Here is a 21,529-nt window from a genome sequence, read left to right on the forward strand (position 1 = left end):
TGTAAACTCTCACTCGCCTCTCTCAAAAGCACTAACCTAACTAACTTAAATCTGAAGTTGTTACGGGTATGACCATAATTTATCACGTCGTATAGTTTGTACTGTAATATTCTACGTACGAGGATAAAAGTGTGAGGATTAACAAAGAGTGTAAAGAAGGGAGGATTATTTTCAAACCTAGGGATTGAGACAATCCATAAGGGCCAAGTGTGAACTTGCCTAGGGCCTCAAGGCCTCAGGTCTAGCTATAAATATGAGGACTAACTATCCTCATTAGAGACATTATTAGACTACGTCGAGATTTGTGATATTGTGGTGAACAAACTCTTGTGGCGAGGGTGTGCCAGTACTAGGTACGACTCGATGCCATAGCAGTGGTATGGGACATCGTTCAACTCTCAAGCCCATCTCGATCCCTTCGGTCAGGTTGGTCGGGTGGATCAACACCCTTCTTTGTGTCTCTTTCTCTTTATTATCTATCATCTATTTCCTTATTTTGTGCTTACATTAGAAATAATCTCTAACATAGGGTGTCATAGTGACTTTCTAATGTTTCTTTGTTGATGTTAATTCTTTCGGATGGTGATTGATCGATGTTCGTTTGACCGTTGATCCAGAAAATCATCAAAAAAGGAACTTTGATATTTCTTTTTTTATTTTATTCTTTCTTCTCCCATTCTCAATCATGTTTAAGTTGATATGTTGAAATGTAAATCATTCAATTATGTTGTATTGGTCATGTGTTGTGCATATAAAACATACACACATTATGCATTCATATGAGTTTTATACATTATTACGTTTGATATGAGGTCAATACCTCTGAATTGTGATGTGTGTGATATGCGATGTTTTGCGTATACATAAGAGGTCAATACCTCAATTGTGCATTACGTTCACTCTTATTTTTTGGATTTTGTGTGTGCATAGAGGTGACATGCCTCGATTATGTATCTCCATTACATCATTCGTAACTTGGTTTATGTTTTGTTAACGATGCTTTTATATATAGATATGTGAGCACATGTATACATATATGATCGTATACATGTCTTACACATATAATGTATATATTTGGAATTTGTTACGTGATATTGGTATGTCGGATGGTGTCCTTTTCAGGGTAAGGATCATGGTAGCCGTCTTCACATTTTTTGTCGAGAAGGTGTAGTCATCATCCTTTTTTTACAATCTTTTTAATATTCCCCTTGGTCACCTTAATTCTACCATATGTAAAAATTAAACAACCATGGCCACAATGATGTCTGTGGGAATAAGGGCTTGAGATACTTCGTACGAGGTCTTTCTTATGAAACCCACATCCAATATCTTGCACTCACTACATGATTACGGAGCCACCATAAGCCCATCATTATGAAAGGCATTCATAATGCGTAAACATATGATAGGCCACATGGACCTACTACGAAAAAGAGGGCTAGTGCTAGCTGGACCATTAGGTTGCTCTTTATGGTATGCCATTGTAGTGATGAGACTTGAGGTTGGGTAACATACCAACATAGTTTCCTAGTGAACGAGGTGAAAAAAAAGATTGTGGACACATATGTTTGAACGTTTTTAAAATAATATATGGGTACATATAGGCCTTTGAATATTTCTTATATGTATGAACAAATTAAGAATTTAATATGAGCAAGCCATTTGGTTATCTCAAGTGTTTAATGGCTTTGTTCTTGACGTTCTGAGTTCAAATATGACAAAGACCTTACCACATTATTGATACATACAACTATAAAATATGTTTAGACTTTAGGTTTAAGTGCATTTTTATTAGAATCTTAAGTGCATTTCTATTAGAATCTTAATTATTGTTAAGAAAAAGTAAAGAGGAAAATAATGAGGAAAGGGTGTGCCAATCCACTCGACCTCTCCCTAGCTAAGGTGAGACGAATCAAAGAACCCTTGTACCTCCTCATACGAAAATTAATCATTCCTTGGGTTTGAAGGTGTCACCTGTGAAGCTAGAGCTTTGCCACACTATTAGAGTTTCTATCTCACAACATAAAAAACAAGAGTTGTCCCTTTATGAAGGTAGCTAGCCTTCTTATATAGGCTCAAACCCTAGGTGCTTGGGTGTGTTTCCCATTTGCTTGCTTCTTTTATAAAAAGTAAATGAGTGATGAAACACAAAACGTTATCTCCCACTGTAGAATTGAGATAACTCAATCCTCACCCTTCATCCTTACAAATTAGCCCACAATTATGGTTACGGTAACATACTCCCCTCCTCTAAAAGACTGCAACACTCTTGCAATGAAAAGTCAAGGAAAGGTCAGAAAAAGCGTAGGGCTAATTCAGCAAACTCACCCATAGATAATGTCATAGAGTCATGAGGCACACGTAAAAAACTTTCTGTCCAAGAAGAAATGCATGGGTGTTGCCGATGTTAGTCAGCATAAAAGCGAACTCTACCTTGAGCCGTTTTTATATTATCCCGAGTTGTATTTGTTAACCTTAAAAAATTTAATGAGCATGTCGAGAGTATAAGGTTTATGGATGGATCAGAGTATTTCGAAGGAAATAATAGAGTCCATGAAGTCATCTTTACACTTAGTGAAACAGATGGGTCACATACGTTATAGTAAATCACCTTGGGGTGCACTAGTCCTTCTGGTAAAGGAAAAGGATGGATTTTGACGACTATGTATTTACTATCACCGTCTGAATCAAGTCAAAATAAGAAAGAGTTATCTTTTGTCTTGAGGAGATGATTTGATAGATTGCCTACAAGGAGCTAAATACTTTTCAAATTTCAAATTTGAGAACTAGTTATCACCATATTCAAATTTCTGAAAATGATATTCCAAAAATAGCATTTCGTACACATTACGGCCATTACAAGTTTCTTGTTATGCCTTTTGGTTTAACTAAAGCTCTGATTACATTCGAACAAGAAATATATGATATGTTTTGGGATCGTCTCGAACAATTTATCATTGTATTCTTGGATGATATTCTTATTTATCCTGACTAGATTTGCTTCCTCAAGCAACTCTGGACCAACCTAGTCAGTGTCGTGCTGGGACTAGACATTGAGATTACATTAGATGAACATGGTAATCACATCCTTCTTGTCCTTCAAACATTATGTGACAAACAATTTTATGCCAAGATATTGAAATGTTAGTTTTCAAGAAGTGGATTATGTTTGATCCTTCTCGAATAGAGAAAGTCAAACTATGACCTACTCCTTGAATGGTTAGAGAGGTATGGTCATTTTTTGGTTTAGAGATGAAAATCTATTCACAAACATTTTAAAACGTTAAATGCATAGGTCTCCATAACCAATCCCTTGGAATGATCATCTAGATGAGTCATTTAGAGCACACAAAGAACATGTGTGCCAGGTTCATTCACTTCGTTTACCAGACCCATTTAAACATGCACTTAATTCATGGAGACATTACCTATTGGAAATTGTTTTATGGTAACTACTAACCACTAGTTCTTGAAATATTTTTGTGACCAACGAGAAATCCTGTGTCATAAGGAATGACGGCATCCTGAGGTACATTGTACACTTTTTCTTATCTCTACTGAATTATTTGGGCCTAAAATGTGTCCCGATGTAGAAGATTATGTGATTAAATCAACGTCAAGTTAACAAGGCTCAATAGTTTAAGGTTACAAACCTTTTACATCCTTTCAATATTCTTAATAAAAAGTGGGGAAATATATCCATGGATTTTGTTGTTAGTTTACCACGCATTCAAAAAGTTCATGATGCCATTTGGGTGGTCGTTGATAGATTAACGATGATTGCAAGATTCATTCCAAAGAAATCCATGATGACAGCTCAGGACTTCGCTTACCAAAATGGGTTGTTATTATTTTTGGATATAGTGGTTTTTGGATGCCAGTCTTTAGGAAATAGAAACTACTTTGAGATTGAGGTTGGTAGACCGCCCTCAATCTGATGGATAAATAGAACGAGTTAATCAAATCATTGAGGATATGTTGTGAGGGTATTTAGCTGAGAAGCCTACAAAATGGGAACAATATTGAAAAAGTGATTATGAGGAAACTAAGACACAACCGGCTCAACCGGATAGCACAAGAGAGAGAGAGAGACATAGTTAGAGTAGAACACACTCAATTCAAAATAATAACACTTTGTGTATACAGTGTGCTCAGTGAGCACTTTTATACACGTCCTTACACGGACTAACAAAAGTACTAACAAGTACTTCAATGCTCATATGAGTGACTGACACTAACTACCAAAAATATGCCTATGTACTAGGCTAGATTCGTAGGCCTCTAACGGCCTACCGGTTACAATCTGATCCGACTAGTGGTTCCGGATACCATCTAGACACCGATCCAGTTCTTCATTCCGGACTCTGATCTGACTTTGGCTTATTCAGCCGATCCGGATCTGGTTGAGCTTGTCCGCTCTACACTCCCCCTCAAGCTCAACTTGAGGTCGGATTGCAGTGTCTGTGTCTGCCGGTCCTCTTCGCCGACTCCACCTAGCGTCTTCCCACTTGGCTCGTGCTCCACATCCGGTCCGATTCTGCTTCCCGAGACATATCCAGTTTTGCGTACATCGACCTTCTTGGTCGGCTTGTCTGCTCCTTCGGCCCTTATCTACTCCCTTGTTGTAACGGTGATGGTGCCCCTCAACCTCTTGGCTCCTCCGTCTCGACGTCGGCTTCGGTTGCCTTTTCATCCGCTTCGCCTCCAATTGATTTGGCTCCCCTGACTCAAACTCCTCTTAAGAATCGGTTGCCTCTGATTCGTTACAGCTCTTGTCTGAATTGGCTGTCTCCAATTCATTTTCAACCTCCAGACCCTTCACGACATCAGCCCATGTCCGTGTCTCGGTCTTTCCGGCTTTGCCTCCCCACTTTTCGGTTGTCTTTGGCCTAGGTTTTCCATTCCGGTGGCTCCCCCTATGTCCGGTCTTGGCTTCTTCAGTCGTCCCCTCCAACTTCTTCAATCGGGCCAACGTTGAAATCAGTTTTTGACTCGGCTTTTCGGTTGTCTTTCTCATTCCTCCCCCTCAAGTTCAGCATATCGAGGTACTACACACCAAGTGCACTGGAAAATTGCCACAACTTGTCTAAGCCAAGGGGTTTTGTGAAGATGTTGGCCACTTGCCGATCTGTAAGAACATGCAAGAGTTCCACTTCACCGAAGAGAACACACTCACGGACAAAATGGTAGTGCACCTCAATGTGCTTGGTCCGGGTGTGAAAGACGGGGTTCTTTGCCAATTGGATGTTGATGAGGTTGTCGCAATAGATTGTCGTCAGATAGACATCTCCACTCGCAGATACTTCAGAAGTCTCTTGAGCCATATGGCTTCGCATGTCACCAGAGCTACTCCTCGGTACTTGGCCTTGGTGCTTGACAATGGTACTATCGGTTTCTTCTTACTGCTCCAAGCGACCGCGGCACTTCCAAGTGAATACGCATGTCCGGATGTACACATGCAGTCGCCGTCATTTCCGGCCCAAATCCGTGTAGCTGACAAGTTGTCCGGCTACACTGCTCTGATACAGCAACCCCCTATCCTTAGTGCCCCTAACATACCTAAGTATTCGGTGCGCACACTAAAGGTGCTCCACAGTCGGATGCACCATGAATTGACTAATCAATCCAACCGGATAGCTGAGATCCGGTCGTGTGATGGTCAGATAGGCTTCCAACTATCTGTCGAAACCTTTTCGGGTCGCATGTCGTTCCAGAGCCGGGGCGAAGCTTCACAGTTCGGTCCACAGGAGTCGAGATGGATTTGCATTCCGTCATACCGAATTTGAAGAGCATACTCAACACATAATGCCATTGGCTGATCAATATTCCTTTGGGGTTGTGGATCACTTCATTATCGAGGAAGTAATGAAGGTTTCCTAGATGCCACCCCTTCGTCGCTGCCACCGCAAGCAAGACACAACCGGTCGTCATCTTTGCCACCGGCGCGAATGTCTCATCGTAGTCAATGTCGTGCTAGTGCGCATAGCCCTTTGCCACTAACCAAGCCTGGTACCTATTGACGGAGCCGTCAGTGCTATATTTAACCTTGTATACCCACCGATAACCGATCAGCTTCACTCTTTTCGGTACATCCACTAAATCCCATATCTCATTTTCCATGAGTGTGTGCATCTCTTCTTCCATGGCCGTCTGCCAGTTTGGATCCTTAGCCGCTTCCGTGTAGCTCTCCGGCTCACGCACGGTTGCCACCTTCACCATGTACACATAATGATGCGCCATATCCTCATTTTACCTGTACCTCTTCACAGGGTTTTTCTGGCAGGTGGATCAGTGCAATTCCCGATTCGCCGATTTCACAGGCCTCTTGGCCAACGCGTGTTGAGAAACAAGCTCAACAAAGGTATGTGATGCATGTTGGTAAGTGAGATCTTCTATAGTAGCTATTAGCTAATTGGCTACTAGTGGACATAAAGGTGAAACAACTATTTAGCTATGCACAACTAGTTAGCTACTCACAACTAATTAGCTGCATATATAAGTCACTTATAACTTAGGTAAAAAGTAAGAGTAGTAAGTTGTAGTGTGAGTAGAGAAGAAAAAGAACAAAAAAATAGAAAACTAACGAGAGCGAGTTGACCTCTGCGTGTAATGAAATAGATGAAGCGTTTTGGTTTGCTACACAGAGGTAAGTCTCCTTCCCTTTCCTTTTCTATCTTCAGCACTAAACGATCCAGCACACCACGATCCGTTGCGCACAATAGAAGAGCCGAAGCACCTTCGTAACATGGTATCAAAGCAGAGTTGCTCGTACAGAAGATTAGAGCAATACAGATCTGAGAAGTTTGGTTCTGATTGTTGATCTGAATCAGAGAGTTGTTTGTGAAGTTAATCATAGCAAAAGCCCTAATTGAAAGAGATAATGGCTATTGGGAATGGAAGTCAAATAGTCACAGAAAAGCTGGATAAAAACAATTTCCCTGCGTGGAAATTTAGAATGACAAATTTCCTGATGGGAAAAGGATATTGGGACTACATTGAAGGAGACCTAGAAGAGGCTCCTGAGATCCCTAAGGAAAATGCAATTGTTGCACAGATTAAAGAATTTAAGGAATGGAATCAAGGGGCAAGGAAAGTATTGCATTGGTTGTCACTTACCATCTCAGATTCGATGCTTGGACACATACAAGATGCTTTGCTTCCAAAAGAAGCTTGGGACAGTTTGGTAAAACTATATGCAGTAAACACAAAGGCGAGAAAGCTTCAGTTGAAGACTGAGCTAAATACCTTGGAAAAAGGTAAGAAGTCAATTAATGTGTATGCTTTGAAAATAAAGAGCATATGTAAGTCACTTGCTTCTATCAATGTGAAGGTAGAAGATGATGATAAGGTGGAAATATGCTTAAGAGGCTTAGGACCTCAATATAAAAGCTTCAAAACATCTATTCTCACAATGGATGGTATCCCAAGTTTTCCAGATCTAATTTCAATGCTTGTAGTGGAAGAAAGAAATCAGATGGATGATGTAAACAAAGGAAACTCTAAGACTGAGGGGCAAGCCCTCTACAATAGTGCTAGAAGAGGCCAAGGAAGAGGCCATGGAAGATTTGGTTCAGCTAGAACCAACAATAATTATCAAGGAAGAGGACAACAAGCTACAAGTGGAAGAAACAACATCAGAGGCAGGGGGAGCAATCGAGGTAGAGGTAAGCAAACCTATTTGAATGATGATGGTTGTTGGTATTGTGGAAAACTAGGCCATACACAGGCTTAATGCTATAAAAAGCAAAATGATGAAAACAAAGGGAAGAGACAACAAAATAATTATGTTGAACCAATGAAGATTGTGATAAAGATGGTGCATTTGTGATGCAACATGAAACAACAGCAATGGTTGAATGTTCAAAAAGATGCAATGAAGATTATATGTGGTATGTAGATTCTGGGGCATCTAACCATATGACTAGACATGCAAATTGGTTTGAAAATCTAAGTGAACCAGAGATTCCTGGTTATGTACAGACGGGTGATAATACTACTCACACAATCGAGCATGTCGGAGATATCCCATTGTGGGAAGAAAAAGGAAAAACGAAGTATATGCTGAATGTTATGCATGTCCCAAACCTTGCAAAAAATCTGATTTCTGTTGGACAGATAGTAGAGCAAGGAATGCAAGTTAAGTTTAAGGAAAGTGGATGCTTTATAGAGAAACAGGGAAAGCTTATTGCAAAAGGAAAACATCAAGGAAGAATGTTTGTGTTAGATGTGGATATGCCAAAAAAGATTACAACCATGTCTGTAGAAGGAATGAGTGTAATCTCAGATGTGGAAATGTGGCATAAAAGAATCGGTCACGTAAGTATGCAAACCTTGAAAAATATGTTCAGGAAAAATGCAGTGGCTAGACTACCTAAGTTGAAAGACTATGAGATGGGCAAAATATGTGAAGCATGTCAATATGGAAAGCAAAACAGGTTACCTTTCCCTCATGAAATTCATGTAAGCAAAAATTTGTTGGATTTGGTACATATAGATGTATGGGAACCAACAAAAAATGCATCAATTAGTGGATGTAGGTTTTATGTAACATTTATTGATGATTGCTCAACGAAAAAATGGGTTTACTTCATGAAAGAAAAATGTGAAGTATTTGATTGCTTTCGTAAGTTTAAATGCATGGTAGAAAAGCAGGCTGGAACTAGAATAAAATGTTTAAGATTTGATGGAGGAGAATACATCTCAAATAAATTTTCTGATTTTCTATGCAATCAAGGAATAAGGAGATAGTTTACATGTAGATATACTCCACTGAAAAATGGAGTTGCTGAGAGAAAAAACAGAACTCTTGTGAACATAGCAAGAGCCATGATGGCTGAAAAAAATATGTCATTGTATTACTGGGCAGAAGCTGTAAACACAGCAAACTTTATTCTAAATAGATGTATAACATCTAGAGTACATGAAGTGTTGAGAATCAAGCTCAACTTGGTCTAGTGTGTGAACTCACCTTGAGAGTGAATAGACACTCCAACAGTCAAGAGTCACCATTAAGTCACCTCTTTGTATTCTAGCATTTAGTATGAGTCATAGAATCATATTCTATGACACATAACTTTTGAGCTTTCACATTCCCCATGCTCCATGAGCCTTGTAGTTAATGAAGAGAGAGGGTGACTACATAAAGCACCCTCCTCCCACCTTGTATAATCCTGAGTCTTTCTCCTTTGTTAATATACTTTTAACCTTGTGTATTCTCTGTGTTTCACTCTCTCTCTCTCTCTCTCTCTCTCTCTCTCTCTCTCTCTCTCTCTCTCTCTCTCTCTCTCTCTCACACACACACACACACACACACATAACTCACATCTCTTCCGCTTCACAAGAATCCATCTCTTGATTCTTTACATGGTATCAGAGCGATTTGGTAGCTCGATCTAGCCCATTCGCCTCATCGTGATCGTGTGTTGTGCTCTACGCCGATGACCAAGAACCGGCTCATAGCTATCGTAGCTTCGCTACATAGCTCGCATTCGAAGAGAGAAGAAGAAGAAGAAGAATCGACATAATGAATACTCAAATGGGGAGCGCTCTCCCTACTGAGAAGTTGGATCGAAACAACTTCGCATCTTGGGAGTACAAGATGCACCAATACCTTGTCGGACAAGGCTATTGGAGCTACATCAAAGGAGCGCATGAAGACCGACCCGCCGAAGCGGCTCCCAGATACACGACATGGGAGCAAGCCGCAAGCCGCGTGATGTATTGTTTGGCAACATGTGTTCACGACCACATGCTCAGTTACATTCAAAAAGCCAAGACGTCGAAGGAAGCGTGGGAAAATCTACGAAAGATTTTCGCTGCCAACACGACCGCGAGGAAGCTTCAACTCCGCCAAGAGTTGAACAACATTCAACAAAGGGACATGTCCATCACGACATACACCTTGAAGATCAAGGAGCTTTGCGACTCGCTCGGCTCAATAAGCGTAAGTATAGATGATGATGAGATGGTGCAAATATGCCTCGGCGGCCTCACACGACGGTTCGGTGCGATGCGAACTGCCGTTCTAGCACGGGAGAAATCTCCCGCCTTTTTCGAGCTTTAATCAATGCTATTGGTCGAAGAAAACCACGTGCGTACAAGGAGCAATGAGTCGGAAGGCCACATGCTCTACAAGCACTCTAATGGAGGAAGAGGACGCGGACGAGCGAGAGGCCGATTCGGCCAAGCACAAAGCGGACGAGGTCCGACCTATGACAACAACTCCCAATTTCGGCCGCAAAACGGAGGCCAACGAGGAACCTTCGCAACAAGGGGGTGGATCGGCGGAGCTTTTCATTTGCAGAGATGATCCAACCACCCGGCTTCAGCTCGAGCACCCATCCGAATGTGGTTTGCCGACTCAAGAAGCCACTCTACGGCCTCAAGCAAGCACCGCGTGCTTGGCATTCGAAGATAACGCAATATCTTCATCAAATCGGCTTCCTTATGACAAAATCGGACAACTCCCTCTACATACGAAGCGATTCCGCAAGTCCGATCGTCATCATCTTATATGTGGATGACCTAGTCATTGGAGGTGAGCATCTTGTCGAAATCACTAAGGTCAAATCCCTCCTTTCCGAAAAGTTCGAGATGACTGACATGAAGGAGCTCCACTACTTCCTCGGCATCGAGGTAATTCGAACTCCGGCCGGAATCATGATCTCTCAACGGCACTACATCCTCAACTTATTATACAAGTTCGGGATGGCTGAGTGCAAATCTACGGCAACCCCGCTCGATCGCAATCTCAAACTAGATGCGAACTCCGGCACCAAAGCGTGTGAGCTGACTTAGTATCGGCAACTCATCGGGAGTCTCATCTACTTCACAATCACACGACCCGATCTCAGTTATCCAGTCGGTCTCCTTAGCCAATTCATGCAAACACCGCGTGATACTCACTTGGATTGCGCTAAGCGAGTTCTACGATACGTGAGTGGCACAATGGATAGCGGCATCCTCTAGAAGACCGCGATGCCAATACGACTCGAGGGGTACACCGACGCCGATTGGGCCGGCTACAAAGCCGATAGAGGATCAACCTCCGGATTTGTTTTCTCCCTCGGCAGCGGAGCAATATCTTGGAGTAGCAAGAAGCAGCCTACCGTCGCTCTTTCGAGTACGGAGGCAGAATATGACAGGAATGCACGACACAGAGGAGAGAAAAGAGTACACAGGATGTTTACGTGGAAAACCCAAATTAGGGAAAAAACCACGGCAGCCCACAGACTGCGAACTATCACTATATCACAAAGATTATAATAGTGAGCTCACGGAGGCAACGACCTCGTGCTCACGATCTTCGCCACAGGCGGAGGTTACAACAGAGGCAACGACCTCTTCGTTTCTTTCTCTCTCTCTCTCTCTCTCTCTCTCTCTCTCTCTCTCTGTGTGTGTACACTGTTGCACCCTAATCTTGCGCCAACAAGAATGACAACAACTACACACACACATAATCAACAACAGTTTTCCCTAAGTCATATTTATACTAATATGACTTTTCGGCTATTTACAAATATAGCCCCGATGGACTCTCAGAAACATATTTACGAATATGTCCCTTCATCCGGTGATCACTCTTCACTGAGCCTGCATCATCCGGTGCTTGCCGGGCACTCATCATCCGGTTCTCACTGGGTCATCCGTAGCCGGGTACTCCTCATCCGGAGGGACCTGTTTCCTAACAAAATACAGAGGCACAGCCGTAGCTGCGTGTGAAGCCGTATGGCTCAAGAGGATTTTGAAGGATCTGGGTGTACCCATCAAGGATCCGACTCCCCTTTACTGCGACAACATGAGCAATATCTATCTGGCTCGGAACCCGGTGTTCCACGCGCGGACAAAGCACATCGAAGTGCACTATCACTTCATCCGAGAGCGCGTTCTAGTTGGCGATGTCGACCTACAACACATTAGCACCAATCTTCAAACGGCCGACATCTTCACTAAAGCCTTAGGAGCCGACAAGCTATGGCAATTCATGACCGATCTCAAATTGACGATCCCTGACCTGCCAAGCTTGAGGGGGAGTACTGAAGACATTACACAATAACGCGTGGATTACACAACCACTCAACGAAGCCGCGAAGAGCCGATCTACCGTGCAAAGCCGCGAAGAAAGACGCAAGCCGAAGCACAAACTTCGCAACTACGCACAACGCAAGTTGGAGCACGGATTCCGCAACTCCGCATAAATGTGAGTCGATGCGGACTCCAGAACGCGAGTCGAAGCGGATTTCGGATACCGTCTGAAACCGACCCGACTTGAGCTTGAGGGGGCATGTTGAGAATCAAGCTCAACTTGGTCTACTGTGTGAACTCACCTTGAGAGTGAATAGACACTCCAACAGTCAAGAGTCACCATTAAGTCACCTCTTTGTATTCTAGCATTTAGTATGAGTCATAGAATCATATTCTATGACACATAACTTATGAGCTTTCACATTCCCCATGCTCCATGAGCCTTCTAGTTAATGAAGAGAGAGGGTGACTACATAAAGCACCCTCCTCCCACCTTGTATAATCTTGAGTCTTTCTCCTTTGTTAATATACTTTTAACCTTGTGTATTCTCTGTGTTTCACTCACTCACTCTCTCTCTCTCTCTCTCTCTCTCTCTCTCTCTCTCTCTCTCTCTCTCTCTCTCTCTCTCTCTCTCTCTCTCTCACACACACACACACACACATAACTCACATCTCTTCCGCTTCACAAGAATCCATCTCTTGATTCTTTACATGGTATTAGAGCGATTTGGTAGCTCGATCTAGCCCATTCGCCTCATCGTGATCGTGTGTTGTGCTCTACGCCGATGACCAAGAACCGGCTCATAGCTATCGTAGCTTCGCTACATAGCTCGCATTCGAAGAGAGAAGAAGAAGAAGAAGAATCGACATAATGAATACTCAAATGGGGAGCACTCTCCCTACCGAGAAGAGAGAGGGTGACTACATAAAGCACCCTCCTCCCACCTTGTATAATCCTAAGTCTTTCTCCTTTGTTAATATACTTTTAACCTTGCATATTCTCTGTGTTTCACTCTCTCTCTCTCTCTCTCTCTCTCTCTCTCTCTCTCTCTCTCTCTCTCTCTCTCTCTCTCTCTCTCTCTTACACACACACATAACTCACATCTCTTCCGCTTCACAAGAATCCATCTCTTGATTCTTTACATGAAGTAACTCCTAAAGAATGTTTCTATGGAAAGAAACCTAGTTTAAGACACTTAAAAGTGTTTGGATGCCTTATCTATGTCCATGTACTTGCTAAAGTAAGCAGTAAGCTTGATCCAAAAGTTGAAAAATGTGTTCTTGTTGGATATTTAGAGGACCAAAAAGGGTATATATGCTATAACCCATTGACAAAAACGATTGTGGTAAGCCGTGATGTAATATTTGATGAGTTGGGCAGCTGGTACAACCCAAAAGAAAATGTAGAAACTGATGAAGACTGTGAAAATGAGGACAAGGGTGAATCTGAAAATGGAAGAGATTGCCATAGAAATGGAAACAATGTTGGACAACAAAGCTCAACATCAATAGAATGTACTACACCATCTGAAAAATCTGGTAGTAAATCTTAATCAAATGCTTGGAGTGGAAAGAATGCAAGAAAAAAAAATTATGATGATAGAAAGGGAAAACAAAAGATGCCAAAATATGAAATGCTTGATGACAGGTCTAGAAACATGGAAGATGTAGATTCAGATACATCATTGGATGATGAGCTTGGTATATGAGCCCTGAAAATCCCTGGTATGGAAAAAGCAATGAAAGATGCAAATCAGAAACTGAGAAATCAGATAGAGAGAAAAAGATTGTTGAAAGATTTGGTTATGATACATACATTGCTATGCATTATGCATATATGTCTAATGTGGTACAAATCCCTGATCCAAATAGTTTTGATGAATCAAAATCTAATAAGAAATGGGTGAATGCAATGCAAGAAGAAATAGATGTATTAGCTGAAAACAAAACATGGGTTTTGGTGAAGTTACCGAAAGGAAAAAATGTTGTAGGTTGCAAATGGGTCTACAAAACAAAGCATTGATTCCAATGGGAATGTAAGTAGACATAAAGCAAGACTTGTGGCAAAGGGATATGCCCAGAGGCAAGGAATTGATTATGATAAAACATTTGCACCAGTTGCAAAGATGGCAACATTGAGGACACTACTTGCTATGAGTGAAGCCAAAAGATGGGTTATGCACCATATGGATGTAAAAAATGCTTTTTTACATGGTAACTTGGACAAGGAAGTATACATGTGTCAACCACCAGGTTTTGAAGATAAGAAGCATCCAGAATATGTTTGTAAGCTAGAAAAAGCTCTCTATGGACTAAAACAAGCACCGAGAGCGTGGCATAAAGAACTCTCCGAATCTCTGAAAAACATTGCTTTCAAAATGTCAAAGGTTGATCCATCATTATATGTAAAAAGGATAAATGATTGCATTGTTGTGATTTTTATTTATGTAGATGATTTAATCATCGGAGGCGATTCTATGGATGAAATAAGGAAGCTAAAGAAAAATCTTGAAATGCAATTTCATATGAAAGATCTGGGAGAGTTGAGATACTTTCTTGGTATTGAGATGATCAGATCTGAAAGTGGTATATATATATTGCAAAAACAGTATGCAACAACTATGTTGAAGAAGTATGGTATGCTTGGATGCAAACCTATTGATGTACCACTGGATAAGAACTACAAATTGAGGGCTAATTTGGAAGCCAAAATAGAAGATGTAAACATGTACAAGTCTATGGTGGGAAGCCTCATATATTTGACAATAACAAGACCTAATTTGAGTTATGTTGTTGGATTAGTTAGCCAGTTTATGCAACAGCCAACAAAGCCACACTTGGACTGCATTAGAAGAATCTTGAGGTATGTAAAAGCTACTCAAAACTATGGACTATTTTACAGGACTGATCTGGACATAAAGCTGGAAGGATATACAGACGTTGATTGGGCTAGAAGCCAAACTAATAGAAGATCCACAAGTGGATATATGTTTACATTGGGAAGTGCAGCTATTTCATGGAGTAGCAAGAAACAAGCTATTGTTGCGTTATCAAGTACTGAAGCTGAATATAGAGGAGTTGCAATAGCCACCTGTGAAGAGGTATGGATCAAAAGATTTCTTTCTGATTTGGGAGAATATATAGATAGTGTAGTCACAATTTGGTGTGACAATATGAGCAGCATTCAGTTCACAAAAAACTCAGTGTTCCATGCAAGAACAAAGCGCATTGAAGTGCATTATCACTTTGTTAGAGAAAAAGTGATTGACGGTGAAGTAGATCTGATGTATGTAAGCACAAATCAACAAGTTTTTTATATTCTTACGAAGGGATTGGGCATGGAAAAACATACACAGTTCAGGGACATGATGGGAGTCATAACCATTGGTATGATAGCTGAAAAGCATGAAGGAAAGAAGATTGAAGATGATCTCAAGAAAGGATAAGTTGAGCTCGAGGGGGAGTGTTGAGAAACAAGCTCAACAAAGGTATGTGATGCATATTGGTAAGTGAGATCTTCTATAGTAGCTATTAGCTAATTAGCTACTAGTGGACATAAAGGTGAAACAGCTATTTAGCTATGCACAGCTATTTAGCTACTCACAGCTAATTAGCTGCATATATAAGTCACTTATAACTTAGGTAAAAAGTAAGAGTAGTAAGTTGTAGTGGAGTGAGTAGAGAAGAAAAAGAACAGAAAAAACAGAAAACTAACAAGAGCGAGTTGAGCTCTGCGTGTAATGAAATAGAAGAAGCTTTTTGGTTTGCTACACAGAGGTAAGTCTCCTTCCCTTTCCTTTTCTTTCTTGAGCACTAAACGATCCAGCACACCACGATCCGTTATGCACAATAGAAGAACCGGAGCACCTTCGTAACAACGCAGACTTCTCTTCCGAAGGTCCGTTGTTGTTTTGTCCGGAGTCGGATTCACTCTGATCTGACTCGTCTTTGCTGGTGTCGTACTCTGGCATCTTCTTCTTCCCCTTTTCTTTGCGTCTGAACCGTCTCCGTGGTTCCTTGCGTGGGGAGAGCACAGCCGAGTCTTCACTACTCGCTGACTCATCATCCGGTTGACCACTCTGGCTCAACCAGTCCGGACTCGATCCACTCATCCGGAGAGAAGTCGAACTATCCAGCTATTCAAATTCCACGACACTTACCTTTGTTTCGGATTCCACCGGATCATCTACAACAATCATCTTGGGTTCGGGTGGGGAGAAGTACCAAGATGTCGATTCATCAGAAAAGACATCTCGACTAACTCGAACTGCTTTCGATCGGGGGCTTTAACACTTATAACCCTTCTGTTCATCCGAGTAGCTGACGAAAATGCACTTTTACACTTTCGTGTCTAACTTCCTCCCATTTTCCTTGGGTACATGCACATATGCAATGCTACTGAACACCTGAAGGTTTGCCAAATTCGGCTTCCGCTCGAAATACAGTTCGTGCGGTGACACCTTTGTCCCTGAGGCAGATATCAGATTTTGGATGTAGACGGTTGTCCGAATCACCTTGGACCAATAAAATTTGGGTATGCTTTTCTCCTTAAGCATCACCCTTGTCGCTTCTACCAGCGTCCTGTTTCGACGCTCGGCCACGTCGTTCTACTCCGGCGTGTATCTACAGGAGAATTCCCATCCGATTCCCTTCGTCTGTAGATAACTCCTGAACTAGCCGGAAAATTATTCTTTTTCGCCATCCGATCTCAGACACTCGATCTTTCTTCCAGTCTCGCGTTCGACAAGGTTCGTCAAATCCTGAAAACACGAGAAGACTTCGCTTTTCTTCTCGATTAGATAGATCCAAGTGTGTCGGGTGAAATCGTCGATGAAGGAGATGAAATACCGACTCCCACCGATGCTCAAGTTTTGTGTCAGTCCCCAAACATCCAAGTGGAAAAGGTCAAGTGAATTCGAGATCTGATTCTTCTCATTGGGGAACGGAAGCCCGTGCTGCTTCCCGAGCTGGCAAGCTTCACATATTTGGCCTTTCTGGACACTGAACTTCGGCACTCCGGAAACTACGTGTTCCGACTGCAGCTCGTGAAACTTCCGGAAATTGATGTGGTTGATCCGCTTGTGCCACAAGTTGATGTCCGACTTGACCTTCTGCCCTTTGACTAACATAGTGGTGCCAACATCATTCGTTTCGAGGATAAACATCCTCCCGTCTCGGCGCCCTTGAACAATAATCTAGCCCTCTTCTTCGATGAAGCACTTAAGGTGCATGAACCGAACCTGCATCCCTTGATCGACAATCTTTCCAACCGACACCAGATTCTTTGTGATTGGTGGGACGTGAAGCGTTTATAAGCTTTCCCTTCTGCCCGACATGGTTGAGAGGAACCTCTCCGATGTGCTCGATGGTATGTGGGGTGTCATCTCCGGTTTCAACCACCCCCGATTGTTCCAACATGACGGGGACCGAGCCCCAACGTTCCTTATGCGTGACGCTCGGCCACAACCGAGGGTAGAAGGATACACAGAAAAACGGGAAATAAAACTTGACACAAAGAGGAGAAAGATACACAGGAGGTTTACGTGGAAAACCCCAAACTAGGGGAAAAAACCACGGCAGCCCACGGGCTGCAAACTGTCACTATGTGAGAATGTACAGCAGTGAGTTCACTGAGGCAACGACCTCGTGCTCACAGATCTTCGCCACACGCCGCGGTTACAATAGAGGCAACGACCTCGATCTCTCTCTCTCTCTCTCTCTCTATACAGTTACGCACTCTGATTTCGTGCAAAACAGAAAAAAATGACAACACCACCAAAAGTTTGCCCTAAGTCATATTTATACTAATATGACTTTTCGGCTATTTACAAATATAGCCTCGATGGGCTCTCAGAAACATATTTACGAATATGTCTCTTCCTCCGGTTCACACCGGGCCTGTATCATTCGGCTCTCCGTAGCCGGGTACTCCTCATCCGGTTCATACCGGGCCTGTATCATCCGGCTCTCCGTAGCCGGGTACTCCTCATCCGGTTCACACCGGGCCTGTATCATCCGGCTCTCCGTAGCCGGGTACTACTCATCCGGTTCACACCGGGCTTGTATCATCCGGCTCTCCGTAGCCGGGTACTCCTCATACCGTTTCGGCCTCGGCCGAGTTTGTTCGTCGGCACTGTTCTTCTCCCTTCCCATCCGGAGGAACCTGTCTCCCAACACAACATGGTTGAGGGTAACCTCTCCGATGTGCTCGATGGTACCCGGCACTGCCATCACTCCCCCTACTTGTGGAGGGTCCGAAACTATTGTCGGCACCATCATTATGCCTCCGATTTTGCTCTTGTCGATCGTTTCCATCGCGTGCCGATCCGCCTCGTCTACCATGACCACAGGGCCGATCCGACTTCGTGTACAACATCCTGTTGTCAATGTGTGTGCTTGTTGACGCACCCGTGTGGTTCTCCCTTCTACAAACCGCCGTCCGGAATGCTCCGAACTTTGATGCTCGGCTCCCGAGACAAACCTACACCATCTCATCTTCCTTGACGGTTACGTTGATGGAGGCAAGTAAGTCACAGATGTCTTTGATCCGGGCCGTATAGCCGGCCACCGACATGTCCTTCTCTCGGACAAAGCTCAACTCTTGTCGGAGTTGCAACTTTTGGGCAGTGGTGCTTGCGGCGAAGACCTTCTTTAGGTTTCCCCAAGCTTCCTTTGGCGTCTTGGCGTCCCGGATATGGCTCAATAGTTGATCGCTGACACTTGATGCAAAGCAGTACATAACTTTGCTTGCCGCTTGTTCCCAAGTCGGGAAGTCCTTGCGTGCCGCATCAAATGTCGTATCGTTAGCTCTGTCAACATAACTCCAGTAACCGTGCCTGAGCAGGTACTGGTGCATCTTGTACGACCAAGATGCATAGTTGGATCTTTCGAGCTTCTCCGTCGGGAGCGAGCTAACCATTCCTCAATCCATATTTTCCTTCTATTTGTTCTTTACCGGGTGTTAGGCTTTGTTTCCAGAAATCGCTCATCGGTTGCAGAGGTTCTCAACCCTCGTGCTCTAATACCATGAAAAGGTGATTATGAGGAAGCTAAGACACAACTAGCTTAGCCGAATAGCAACAAAATACAAACACACGTTTAATGGAAACCTCACACAAGAGAGAGATAGATAGACAGACAGACAGAGTTACCGTAGAACACACTCAATTCAAAATAATAACACTCTGTGTATACAATGTGTGCTCAGTGACCACTTCTATACACGTCCTTACACGGACTAATAGAAGTACTGACAAGTACTTCAATGCTCATACAAGCGACTGACACTAACTGCCAAAAATATGCCTACGTACTAGGCTAGATTCGTAGGCCTCTAACAGTCTACCGGTTACAATCCGATCCGGCTCCTGGTTCTGGACACCGATCTGGTTCTTCGTTACGGACTCCAATCCGGCTCTGGCTTATTCAACCAATCTAGATCCGGTTGAGCTTTCTGCTCAACAAATATTTTCCTATTTTAGAGTTTGCCGATAATAGCTCAAAATATACATCAACTAAATGTAGTCCTCTTATGTTATTGTATGGTTTTTAGCCACGTGACCCGATTGATGTTAAAATTCATCATGATGAGCTACGAAGTACAAAAAACTTTCCAAGGTATATGCAAGACATGTTACGTATAGCTCATGACAATATAAAAAAGGCTCAAAACAAAGCTTGTGTTTATGCTTACCACCATTCACAACTCCATGTATTTTCCCTGAACAAAAAGTGTTCTTATGTGTGCTTGATGACTCTACAATGCTATCTACGGGTACGTGTGCTACATTAGCCCCACACTTTTGTGAACCTTTCAGAGTCCTCAAGTGTATCGCCTTAACCTTCCAACTAATATCAAACTCCATTTTGTCTTTCATGCTAGTCCTTTGGAAGAGCTATTGGGTTCTAACAATTATTCAGTTTCCATTAAAACTTTGGTTACTCTTGAGGATTTTTCATCCAAACCTCATAAGCCAATCCTCACCTCATAAGCCAGAAAAAATTGTCAATTCAAAAACTAAAAGTTTGTGCTCTTAGCATATTTGAGACTTTTTAATTTTATGGATGGATAGCTCAATTAAAGTTGCTACTTGGGAGAGAGAAGATGCTCTTAAAACAAACTTCCTTGAATTTTCATTGAAAGAGTGCAATCTCTTAGAGAGGGGGGAGTATGTTACAAGCATAGTTGTAACTTGTAACCATAGTTGTGGGGTACATTGAGTGATAACTTTATAGTGTTGCATCACTTGGCCATTTTTTTTTTTAAACAACCAAGTGTGCAACAGATAAGGGCCCAAGGTTTTAGCCTATATAAGAAGGCTAGCTACCTTTTTGAAGGGAGGATTTTTTGTTTTTGTTTTTTTCCAAAAGAGGATTTTTTTTATTGATTTGGATAGAGCCTCTAACAATGTGGCAAAGTTCCAACATCATACTCGTGTGCCTCCTTCAAACACAAGGTGCGATCCATGTTTGTACGAGGTATGGAACACCGTTGGGGGAACTTGGATCTGTCTCTCACCTTCGTTAGGGGGTAGTCGAGTGGACTAGTGCCCATTCTTCCTTATTTTCCTTCTTGAATTTTGTTGAATGTTAATTAAGATTCTAATATAGAACCACCACTAGTGTTATTTAGAGCTAAATAACTAATACAACTCATTTTAATAAAATAAGGATACCTTGGATAGTGAATTGCTTCTTTTGCACAATTCAAGTGGAAAATAGTATTTATCATTCCATACTATGTCAGATTTCTCATTAGATTTGGAATTACATGACTCAGATTTGGCAAGTTTGTTATGTTGTTATTTGATGCCAAAACAATGAGTGTTTCGACAATTCACATTGGTCAACCAAATATCAGATATGGAGATCATTTCCTATGTCTACTTTGTTAGGAATTGCGTCATAATTGGGATATGAGTAATATTTTTGTATTTGATGGTTGGCATGGAGTTAGGAGCATAACTACGAAAGTCAAAGGGATTATTGATGGGGCAATTTTGATTATTGGAGAAATTCAAATTCTTTTCTCGATGGAATGTTCGTCTTGCCAATTGGTGATATAACATGTCCCACTACCCATCTAGGGGCGACAACACTCAATTGTGATACATTGCAGTGTTCTTTAGAAATAGTTATTAATATAATTTTGTGGTTTCAAACAATCACACAGACCATGACGTAAACAACAAAAAGATTTTGTGTTAACGTGGGAACAACAGGAAAATGAGACTAGGGCAAGAACAAATAAGAAGGGGGTGCTTTATATAGAGTTAGCTTCTCTCAATATTTTCTCTATGAACGCCAAGATCAAAGGGAGTGGGATAGAGAATGTTCTCATTAAATGAGATTCGAGCAACATTATAGGGAATGAGAAAGAGATGTAAACAACAAGAAAAGGTTATTTTAACGAGGGAACTACAGGAAATAAGAAGGAAGGTTGGTTTATGTAAAGTCAGTTGCTCCCTATATTCTATGATCTATCCATGACAACCAACTTTAGTTG

This window comes from Azolla caroliniana, unplaced genomic scaffold (genome assembly GCF_043228905.1).
Source record: "Azolla caroliniana isolate FFs.n. ecotype wild unplaced genomic scaffold, voAzoCaro1.0.p SCAF_8, whole genome shotgun sequence".
Classification (NCBI taxonomy): domain Eukaryota; kingdom Viridiplantae; phylum Streptophyta; class Polypodiopsida; order Salviniales; family Salviniaceae; genus Azolla; species Azolla caroliniana.